The 11,767-nt window shown below is 48.2% G+C and overlaps 1 pseudogene; it reads left to right on the top strand.

Moving 5' to 3' along the window:
* Positions 1-8,271: 8,271 nt before the first annotated feature.
* LOC136657796 (5S ribosomal RNA) lies at positions 8,272-8,394 on the top strand (annotated as a pseudogene).
* The last annotated feature ends 3,373 nt before the right edge of the window (positions 8,395-11,767 follow it).

Raw genomic sequence — 11,767 nt, 5'->3', positions numbered from 1 at the left:
GATAATGTTTAAATGGGGCTAATGATGCATCCTCGGCATCACCCGGCAGGACAAAGTTCCAAACAACACAGTCCTGGAACGTGCTGAAATCCCTAGCATGTATGCACTGCTGAAACAGAGAAGCCTGCGTTGGCTCGGTCATGTCGTGAGAATGGATGATGGCCGGATCCCAAAGGATCTCCTCTATGGAGAACTCGTGCAAGGAAAGCGCCCTACAGGTAGACCACAGCTGCGATACAAGGACATCTGCAAGAGGGATCTGAAGGCCTTAGGAGTGGACCTCAACAAGTGAGAAACCCTGGCCTCTGAGCGGCCCGCTTGGAGGCAGGCTGTGCAGCATGGCCTTTCCCAGTTTGAAGGGACACTTGGCCAACAGTCTGAGGCAAAGAGGCAAAGAAGGAAGGCCCATAGCCAGGGAGACAGACCAGGGCCAGACTGCACTTGCTCCCGGTGTGGAAGGGATTGTCACTCCCAAATCGTCCTTTTCAGCCACACTATACGCTGTTCCAGAACCACCATTCAGAGCACGATACCATACTCTTTTGAGACTGAAGGTTGCCAACAGATCAGATTGTCTCACCATTGCAGACACTAAATGCATCTTTTAGTGAAAATATAAGCAAAACACAGAAAACAAAAGCAAAGCAGTTGCAAAAAAGCAAAAAGACGTGAACAGGGTATAGGAGGGGTCCCCAAAATGAGTTCCAGACTTGCTAGACCGGGCTGCTAATGATGACTAGTTCAGTTCCAGGATAAAGTCCCAGCTGATAAGGATGTCTACTTCCCCAGGATCCAGCTCCTCCTGACCTCAGTCTGGCTTAGACTCTGTCTGAGAGCAAGGGCCATTCAAAGAATCTCCAACTTCCCCTGGCTAGTGGGCTTGGTCCCCTTTTATTACGGCACCTAGGAAGGATCTTGGTCAGGTTCCGTGACTCCTCTCTTTCTTTCGTTGATCCTTTTCTTCCATCCTTCTGGTGCTTTCTTCTGCCCCTTCTTCCCCCACCTGGGTCAGTTCCTTTCTCTCATGCCCCTTTTCTTCTTTAGCTCTCCCTCTCAGCATCCTTCTCTTTCTCTTCTCATCCCTTCATCTGCTGTTTTGTCCCCTCTTCCCCCCATACCTTTTCACATACCCCCATACCTTTCACCCCAGTGGCTCCTGCTTGCCTCTGAACATTGTGAACCTGGCCCCTGTGCCACCCACGGCGAGGATCACAAAATGTCACCCCCATGCCACTCAATCCCCACCAGGCACATCTGGAGGCCTTCTGAGGGCTGGCTCCCCTAGGTCCCTGTCCGTCGCCTCCCAGAAAGCCCTGCGGAGCCCTCTCGCTGAAAACTGGAAGTGATGTTTTTAACCCTTCCGGATGCTCAGAAGGCCTTCTGCAGTCCAGGGAGGCCACAGGTGGCTTTCCCAGCCCTCAAAAGACCTTGAAGAATCCTATTAAAAAATGGGTGGGGGGAAAGGGGGTTGTGGCGGGGGAGGGGGTGGCACCCCAGGCATTGACCCCCCTGATTCCGCCTGGTAAACCAGTGCCACCAAGCCCCTACCCGCTGAATTACTGCCAGCTGCAATGCAAACAGCATCTTGCCATTCTCTGGTGCTTGGCAATGATGTCATCATCGAACTCGAGACGGCCCCTGTGGCATCTTCAGGGGCTAACCTAAACCTTCCTTTAATTTTCTTTACAATTCACTCGTTCTTGTCCTGCCCTCCTTTGAGATGCTGAACAATTATCCTTCTGGGTCTTTCCATTTTGAAAACGAAATGTGAATATGTCTCTTCTTTTTATTTATTTTTTGGCTCCGCGGATCGCATTTAATTAATCCACGTTTTCCCTTTTTTTGTAAAGCTAAAGGTGGTTAAGCCATCCTGAAATATCTCCAAATGGAGAGAGAGAGAGAGAGAGAGAGAGAGAGAGAGAGAGAGAGAGAGAGAGAGAGAGAGAGAGAGAGAGAGAGAATAATTGATGACCCTGTGGGTATGTACCAGATCGTTCTTCTGTTAGTTTAAAAAAATGAGCATCTTAATTTTTCAAGAGTTGTCAAATTCAATGTGCATTTGTAGGATTTCACAAGGGGCAACATCGTGCAAGCAAGGAAATGGCTTTTGCAATGATTTTGAAAAGGTTTATATTTAAAATATGAGCCCGAGGAATTGACATTGAGAGAGGAATCCTTACGTGGATAGTATTGATTGCTATGAAATAAATATCAAAGCCTGTGTAACGTGGAGATATACAGCCCAATTGCAGGCATTTATATGGAACAATAATAAGCCCCTTTAAGTCCAACGAGACTTTCTTTCAGGTAGGTGTGCATGGGATTGCAGACCTCACCTTTATGATGCATTCATTTTAACTTCCCCAGGGTGAGTTCCCTTGCCTCCAGCATCTCTAATGCGTGTGATTTCTGAAGAGAGCATACATTTGAAGGCAATGCTTAAGAAAGTGAATTGCGGTAAGCATAAACCTTTGGTACTGTATTTGTAACTTCTAAATCCCATTTGAAATGGCACTTAAATATGACATTAGGCCGAGAGACAGATCTTGCTATCTAACCGTGGAATACTTTAAAAATAAACTAGAAGTCTGGCAGCCGCCAAGGAATTGCCTCCTGATACAGGTGCACAAAGTATTTCCCAATCAATGGTCAGTGGGACTAGGCACCCCACACTTTACCCCCACCCTCCTTACCACTGTAGTGGCTCTGGAGCTGAACTTGGAAGATCCAGGTTCAAATCCCTGCTTGGTCTTGGAGCTTCCTGGGTGACCTTGGGCCAGTCACTCTCTCTCTCTCAGCCTCACCTACCTTACAGGGTTGTTGTGAGGACAAAAGGAGGGAAGGAACTAAGTTCACCACCCTGAGCTCCTTGGAGAAAGGGGGTATACAGATGTGAAAAATAAAAAAAAACAAAGTATCTCAGTTAAAATATGACGCTAGACAAGCAAGGAGAGCTTACCTTTGTAGAGTGGCACAGACTTACAGCCCAATTCTATCCTGAGTTCTATCCGCTGTTGGGTGCAGCGGCACCAGAATGGCGACCGCAGTTTCCTGTCACCCTACAAAGGCTGCTGGAAATCTCTTTGGGGGGAAGGGGACATTTCTCCCCCCCCCTTTAAGGGTGCAGGCCCCTTGTAGTCTTCATGACTACAAGCACAGTCCAATAGTGGATGTCCTGACTCTTACAGCCCTGGTCCTATGGCTGGACCCTGCCTGCGCTGCAAGCACAGTAACAGCACTGGGTAGTGCAAAAGTGCTGTAAAGTACTTTTGACACCCAGTGAGTAAGGATCATTGGCTGGAAAGCCAGCGCCATCCTGCGGACACTGCATCCCTCTCAATGGCTACCAGGGCAAGTAGGTCTTGTGCAAGGTGGCAGATGGGTGGGGGGAGAGTTGCAAGAGGGTGTGCTGGAGACCCTGAACAAAACTGGGCCAGAGAGGGTGGGGAGGGGCAGTGCAGGCCCAGGAGGGGGGCAGGGATGGCAGTGCAGGCCTCTGCTGCATTCTAACTCCCATCCTGGATCTGCCCGCCTTACACAGAGTTGCTAGGTTCTGTGCCAGCTAAATAGTTGGTGCGGATCTGAGTAGCCCCTTTGAGCAAGCTGGGGCTCTACACAGGGTAAGGGAACACATATTCCCTTACCCCAAGGAGATCTCCCACCTGCTTGAATCCAACATTGGCTACAGCATGGGCCCGACAGCCCTGCTGCACCAGGTTAGGGTTGGGCTATCAAACAAGTTCTTAAGAGTTGTTTATTATTCGTTTGGACGGCACGACACACTGTCTTAGGAGAGATAGATCTTGAACATAATGGGTTGTGCCTTAAGCTTAATTAGTCATCATGACTCACCTCCTTAGTCATCGCCAATTAAACTTAGGATACAACCCAAGAGCGACATTTTTAGTAATTCGGCCTTTTCTTTTTCAGTCTCTTGCTGTCAGAAGCAAATTTGGCCTTCGCTGCTTTCATGTGACCTGTCAGGCTGAGTTGTGGTCAGGATGTTCACAACGGTGTGAATCACAATCCGGGCCAGCACCAGGTTCCTGGGGTTCCTGGGACAAAGTCATGCCCCCTCCCATTGAACCAGTCCTCTAATACCCCTCTGATGTAACACTGGGTTGTACCACTGCCATCGGTATTCGGGGGTTAAGGGCTAAGACCAGCTTGGTGCAGTGGTCTGGGAGTTGGACTTAGACCTGAAAGATCTAGGTTCCAATCCCCACTCAGCCATGAAGTTTCCTGGGTGACCTTGGGCCAGTCACTCTCTCTCAGCCTCACCTACCTCACAGGGCTGTTGTAAGGATCAAATGAGGGGAGGAACTATGTACACCACCCTGAAATCCTAGGAGAAAATGCTGTATAAGAATGTGAAAAATAGAATAAACTCTTCATGTCACCTCTGATTTCTTTGCTCATCGTAAATGAATAAGTAATTAAACTACCCCCCCCAAAAAAAAATTACTAAAAATTAGTGAATACTCTAGTCAGTATACTTAATGCTTGTCTACTTCTCAGACATTCCCGATGTGCTCTGATGCATAAAGCAATGGGTTCCCCTGCAATTTAAGATGTCTTGCATTGGTTTGCTCAGTGACGTGTGGTCTTATGAGGTCTCTTTATTCAAGTGGAAAATAGTGTTCCTGTTCTCTAGTGGAGAACTCTCTTCTTATAAAAGGTTTTAAATTTGAATAAAAGGCAAAGCAAGCGTGTACTGAAGTGTGAGTACATTGGACAGCGCTTGGGTGAGACAGAGTATCTCCTTTTTTTTCTTATTCCGAACCCCCTTGAGAACAATATCCATGGAAAGGGGGGTCCCCCTCATCTGTGGTCCTGGCATCCATGGATTTGAATATGGATGCCAAACCTGCCATTGAGGGTCTCAGAGGACCACCCTGGAAGTTCCTGCCAGTCGTGTCCAGAAGTCTCCTGAGATGTGGGGAGGTTTCACATGACCACTTTGTGCTTCAGAAGACATCCCAGATGCTTTGGCACTTCTTGCTTGCTGGGAAAACCACAAGTGCCTGTGCCAGTTTATTAGCGCCCATGAAAGACCTTTGTGGGTAAGCTGTGTGTGGACTGGTGGAAGAGTAGGGGATGGTGGAACAGGGTGGGACAGATGGTTATGGACTGAGGGAGGGCAGTGATGGGGCAGGGTATTAATTTCTTAATATTTATGTGAATCATTTTATTTTTAATTTGCAGCCTATTACACTAACTAACCTATCATTCAAAACATAAGAACATACGTAAGAACATAAGAACAGCCCCACTGGATCAGGCTATAGGCCCATCTAGTCCAGCTTCCTGTATCTCACAGTGGCCCACCAAATGCCCCAGGGAGCACACCAGATAACAAGAGACCTCATCCTGGTGCCCTCCCTTGCATCTGGCATTCTGACATAACCCATTTCTAAAATCAGGAGGTTGCACATACACATCATGGCTTAGAACCCGTAATGGATTTTTCCGCCAGAAACTTGTCCAATCCCCTTTTAAAGGCATCCAGGCTAGACGCCATCACCACATCCTGTGGCAAGGAGTTCCACAGACCAACCACACGCTGAGTAAAGAAATATTTTCTTTTGTCTGTTCTAACTCTCCCAACACTCAATTTTATTGGACGTCCCCTGGTTCTGGTGTTATGTGAGAGTGTAAAGAGCATCTCCCTATCCACTCTGTCCATTCCCTGCATAGTTTTGTATGTCTCAATCATGTCCCCACTTCACCTGGTTATATCAGCAGTTTGAGCAAGGGCCAGCCCTAGGAGTGGCAGGATCCCATGCAAAATATTTTTGTGGGGCCCCCACCCCCATGAAACCCCCTATTCACCAAGCAGCAACAAGCAACTGCAGCAAGCCCAGGGCTGATGGTGCCATGCCAGTGACATGATGGTGTCATTGCCAACTGCTTCCGGGGAGCTAGATTTCAGACCCAGGGGCAGAGGGGATACAGAGAGATGATCTGTTTGCTGTTCCATCTAGCCTCATGTGTGCCAGCTTGCAGTGTGAAGATCTGTCTGCAGCAACAGGCATCTGCTCACCACCCTAGCGCTGGGCTCCAGCATGTTTGGGGCCGGATTCTGCAAGAATGGGCTTCATCGCCCTAAGGCCAGCCCTGGGCTATGCCTGGCAAAACCATCTTCTGGGAACGGGCTTTCTGTGGCACTGGTGTGATACGAAGTAAGACTGACACCGAAACTGGCACTGAAATTTCAAGAGGGATCTTTGAAGCTTATTCCAAGGTTGATGAGAGCTCGGCGAAGACTGTGCAACTGAAATGTGACCAGGTAGTGCTAACGATCGGTTTGTCCAAACTCTTTTGGAAATGGTGAACGAGCAATTTTATTGGCAGCATCATCAGACACATGACTCGGTCTTGCTTTATGTCTGTTGGCAGATTGCAAGCCCGTAGCGGTCCTCTGCATTCACAGGTCAGGGGAGAACCTGACACCTGCTGTCACAGAAAATGTACTAGCGAGAACCTGACAAATCCTTGACAGTTCCACTCTTAACAAGCACTGGTGTGGGTCCCTCTTATTGTCTTCCAAAGATAATTCAGATCTGGAGCCTAAGAAAGAAACTATCATGATACATCCTTCTTTACGGACGGCCCAATACTGAGCTGCCCATTGTGCTGCCGTAGTGCAGGGGTCTCCAAACCCTGACCCTGGGGCCAGTTGCGGCCCACAGAGTGCCTCTATCTGGACCACGGCTAGCCTTTGATCCCATGAGATTTTCTGGCCCAGTTGACCAAACACAACCAGAGTTGTGCTTGTGGGTGGGGGATTGGGGGTCCATTTAAGTGTGTGTGCTTTATTTCTTGGGCTGTGTTGGTGCTTGGAGAAATCCTGGACTTTGGAGCCCATTCATTCATTCATTCATTCATTCATTCATTCATTCATTCATTCAAGTTCCATCTCTAATGTATTTATTTAAATTTTATATTTAATTTTTTCCCTGGCCCTCAACACCGTGCCAGATATTTGATGTGGCCCTTTGGCCGAAAAGTTTAGAGACCCCTGCCATAGTGAAACGGCTGCCGTGGCATCCTGTATGCAACAGGGCAGCTGCCAATGGCTCTTTGGGGGAAGGGGACTTTCGTCGCTTTCTCCCGGGTAAGGCAAGTCGCCCCACAATGGGGCCACTTGATTCTGCGGCAACCTTTGGACTTGACTCAGCCCAACACGTCCTGAGAAGGAGGCATTGGATGCGAAAGAGCAGAGTTCCTCTGGTCCCACCAACCTCCCACCCCACTCGCTCTCCAGCATGCCTCCTCCCCAACCCCTTCCTGTCTCCCCCCATGCGCCCACCTACCTCTCTGCTGCCCAGCGGTTCAGGCAGCTGTGGAATGGCGGAGCTGCAGTGGTTCAACTGCGCTAGTCCAGCGCTGGTTGGTGCTGAGCTAGTACTGATGCTGGACTGGCACTGAGGGCTGCAGGTATGCCTTATGGCACATTTGCAATACTCAGCGCTGGCGGAGGACCTGTGGTAAGAGCTCAGGATTGGGCTCAAGTTTCTTGCTTTGCAAAATGTAGCTTGGAGGGTGGGGGAGTTTGGGCTGCTGGATGTCTCCTTGGAGGTAAGGGGAAATTTGTCCCCTTGTCCCAGGGTAAGCCCCAGCAGCTGCTATGGTTCAACTTGGACCTATCTTGCACATCAGCCCCAACCCGTGCAGGTATTTGCACCCTGGAGTGCGGTATCTTCTTCTTATTTTGTTTCAAGAAGGAAGTATTGAGCTTCTTGTTATTTACAACACTTGTTTTAAGGTGTTATAGATTTTAGGGCCGCTTTATTAACTTGAGGAAGACAACACAATCCATTTTAATCAATTGCAATACTGCTGGCCAACTTGCTTTAGAATTCTGTTGTGTGACTCACAATGTTGGCTTTACTGCACACACACACACACCCTCCACTTCCCTATGGCTGGTTTGGTCTATATTTTTGAACTTCAGTTATCAAGTGGGGCTGGTTGATGTGGATGCTCATGAGCTGGCCCTCATGCGCCTTCCCCCCTACTTGGTTCAAAAATCTCTCTAATACCCATGGGAGGGCATTTGAACCACTTCCTTATACGTGCTGTTCAAGCTAAGGGCAACCATAGGGCAAATCTCGATTAGGAGTTGGTAGGACTGGAGCTAAAAGCTTCCTTGATTCACGAAGGGCCTGATCCAGTTGCTATTTTTGAAGCAAAAGTCAAGCCTGTTCACACTTACGAACTTAATGTAACATGTAGTTTGGGTCTTCATTTACTGACAGCCAAATTCAATCCTGCGGCAGCAACTGTTACCTTGCACATGCCCAATCTCGTCTGATCTTGGAAGCTAAGCAGGGTCAGGCCTGGTTAGTACTTGGATGGGAGACCGCCTGGGAATACCGGGTGCTGTAGGCTTCTACCATAGTCTTTCTATGCCCGATCTCGTCTGATCTCGGAAGCTAAGCAGGGTCAGGCCTGGTTAGTACTTGGATGGGAGACCGCCTGGAACACCGGGTGCTGTAGGCTTATACCATAGTCTTTCGAGACTGAAGGTTGCCAACCATTGGAACAGGCAGGCCGATAGGCCTGCGCTATATCCAGCGCAGGGTAGGAGGTGGCTTCCATGCAACTCAGAGTATTTCCCCTTACCCTGTGTTGCACAGCACCACCCCAATGGGCTACTCAGGTCTGTGCCAGCACTTCACAGGCTTTACAGGCCAGAATCTTCATAGGCGCAGATTTGAGCAGCTTGGTGTAATGCCAGGCTCTTCAGGAGGGATGTTAAGATATGGGGGCTAAGATATAGCCTAGGTTGACCAGGCCAGTCCCACCCACCTCCCAGGGCTGGTCTCCCACTGGTCCACCATCCCCCCTCCCCCTCCCTCACACCTGGCCCGAAACACCCCCATTCCACCCTTCCACCACCCTCCCCAATCCCCTATGTCAGCCACTCTCAGCTGGTGCAAACTCACCCTCTGCCAGTCTGAATCCAGCACAAGGAGGCTGGCACGCATCCATGCACCAGCCTCCCTAGCTCACAAGAACATGCCAACGTGCCTTACACCACATCTGTGATACTCCTGGGCCAGCACAAGGGACTTGTGCCTGCCGAAGACCAGGTTTGGATTGCACCCTGAGTGCAACAGTACTCTTTTTTTTAATAACATGTTTAACCTCACAGTGGATCTAATGATAGAAACATTCAGGAACATTTGTTGTCGGGATAAGCAGAGTTATTGGGGGGTAATGGTAGTAAAGTAAAGACACGCTCATTTTTAAAGGCATTTCTAAAAGCAAATCTGTACAGTTGGAGGACATGAGGAAGCCTGTGTATCTTGGGTGTTCACTGGCCTTTAGTAATTTCATTTGATATGTCCCAGGGAGTAGGAATTCAGAAATGAATTAGGCCTTCCTTGGTTATTGGAAGAAGCAACTTACTGAGACATTGAAATTACCTACCTCAGTGCAAAAACCCAGGAGTTCCAGAAACTCTTTTGAAGATGTTTAGAAGATATTTAGAGCCTGGGTGGTGTAGTGGTTTGGGAAGTGGACTTAGACCTGGAAGACCTAGGTTCAAATCCCCCCTCAGCTATGAAGCTTTCCTGGGTAACCTTGGGTAGTCACTTTCTCTCAGTCTCACCTACCTCACAGGATTGTCATAAGGACAAAAGGAGGAGCACAGTTGTGTACACCACCCTGAGCTCTTTGGAGGAAGGGCGGTAGAAAAAAAATCAAATAAATCAATAAATATTGTATCAAAAATTCCTTTTATATTACCCGGCATTCCACGTACAGCTCTAAACTGTAATCTTGTCTGATAGCGAAGCAAAGCTCGACTGCCTCTTTTACGAAGATTTTCTCTGTTCCCAGCAGTGAAGATGCAACATGTGTAAAAACCAATATTTCCTCTTCAAGTACACCACCTTGCGAGGTGATGACAGGTTTATGCTTGACTGGAAATCGGAAGAGAGCCACTTGAAAGCCCCGTCCCCAAAACTCAGACGTTCTGGCAAGCGACCAAGGCACAGACTTTTGGATTACCTCCCTGAAATGATCTTTAAATGAGATTTTTTTTTTACCGAGGAAGATGTATCATGCACGAATGGACCTCCATAAAATAATGAGTTTGCTGAAATGAGGAAGACGTCTGTAATGGGGGGGAAATGCACAGCTGCTGGTTAATGGGAGTGCAAGTTAAATCAAAGTCAAAGTGTACAATAGCCTCCAGAATGGGTGCTGGTTTAAAAGAAAGAAGGCCAAGAGGCAGAGAGTGATTCTCACAGTGGTTATGACCTGAAATGAGTGTGGAACGTACTCCATTGTTTTAAACAGGGGTGTAATTGCAGGACATCTTCAACAGTTCGAGCAGTGGTGTGATCAACAGGTACTGCCTTGGAAACTTTTCGTCTTTAAAAAAAGAACCACTGAAATGAAGTGCCAGGCTCAGCAGTAGGTAAACTGAAACATTTGCCTCAGGGTGCATTCTAATGTCTAGATCAGTGGTCACCAAACTTGCAGCTGCTGTCCGTTGAAAAATCGGTCCTCATTCAACTGGAGCTTACCGTTCTGCCTCCATGCCTCATGTATTCCCAGTAGATCTGGGCACAGGGGTGCTCTAGGAAGTCGTGGGCAGGAGGTCTGGTCTAGAGGGTAGAGCCTCCGTCTGCCTGAAGATAACATCCACAAGGTCGCCAGTTTGAGGCCACCGGCACCGTGCGACCTTGGAGCAGCTGACAAGCTGAAGCCGAGCAATTCCATCTGCTCTGAGCGTGGGAGGATGGAGGCCAGGATGTGAAGCCAGATCGGAATGAAACACCTTGAATGTAGTCGTTCTTGAAAGACAGAACCTTCTTTGAAATTGTAAAAATCCCTATTTAATAGGGATTTAATAAAGCCTGCCTATGTAAACCGCCTTGAATAAAGTCTTGAATAAAGACCAAGAAAGGTCTTTATTATTATTATCCAGCGTTCCAGAAGGCTGTGCAACTTATGTGACTGCCCAAAGCATCCCTGTGCCCAGATCAACTGGGAATATGCAAGGTACAGAGGCAGAAGGGTAAGCTTTGATCATGGAGTGGAAGGATTTCCCCAAATCCCTGATCCAGCCCGTGGGTCAGGGTTTGGAAAACCCTGGTCTAGTTCAGTATTCTTCAGCTTTGGGGTTGTGACCACAGTGGTGTCACAGAATTTAGGGGAATGAATGCGGTTGAAGACCACTGGACTAGAGCACCACCTGGTCAAGGGAGAGGCATCTGGTGTACCCCTTCAGGTACCAGGAGATTGGGCCCCAATCCTGCTCAGGTTCTTAGCAATTGTGCTAAAATAGCTTTCACTAGTGCCAGGTTTCATGGTAACTTGTTCTATTCTCTCTAATAAGAATATTTGGTTACAGTGAACAGTGCTGGGAGGGCGTTATGGGGCAAGAAGTGGGTCGCAACAAGGGTGGATAGGATCCTGGGAGGGAAGTGGGATCAATAATGGGGTCCCCAGGCTCATCCTTCATTTTTTTTTAAATTAATAAATTGGGGTCATGGCAAAAAAAAAGTTGAAGACCACTGATCAAACTCCTTGGAAGTTGGGAACTGGGGTAATTCTTGGCAGGGAGGGGGGAAGGTGCCAAGGGGGGGTTTCCACTCACAATTTGAATCAGCAGCTTCTGGGAGAGGGGAGTGCAAGGAGCTCCACAAAGCCTTCCACAGAACTCCCCAAGCCTTAGAATAGTTTTTAAAAAGTGATCAGAAAACTTCTGGTTTGCAATCGCAAAACCGGAAGTGGTTTTTGATAACTT

This window comes from Tiliqua scincoides, chromosome 7, assembly GCF_035046505.1.
Source record: "Tiliqua scincoides isolate rTilSci1 chromosome 7, rTilSci1.hap2, whole genome shotgun sequence".
Taxonomy (NCBI): domain Eukaryota; kingdom Metazoa; phylum Chordata; class Lepidosauria; order Squamata; family Scincidae; genus Tiliqua; species Tiliqua scincoides.
The sequence above is the reverse complement of the archived record's forward strand: the minus strand, read 5'-3'. Positions and strand labels throughout refer to the sequence as shown.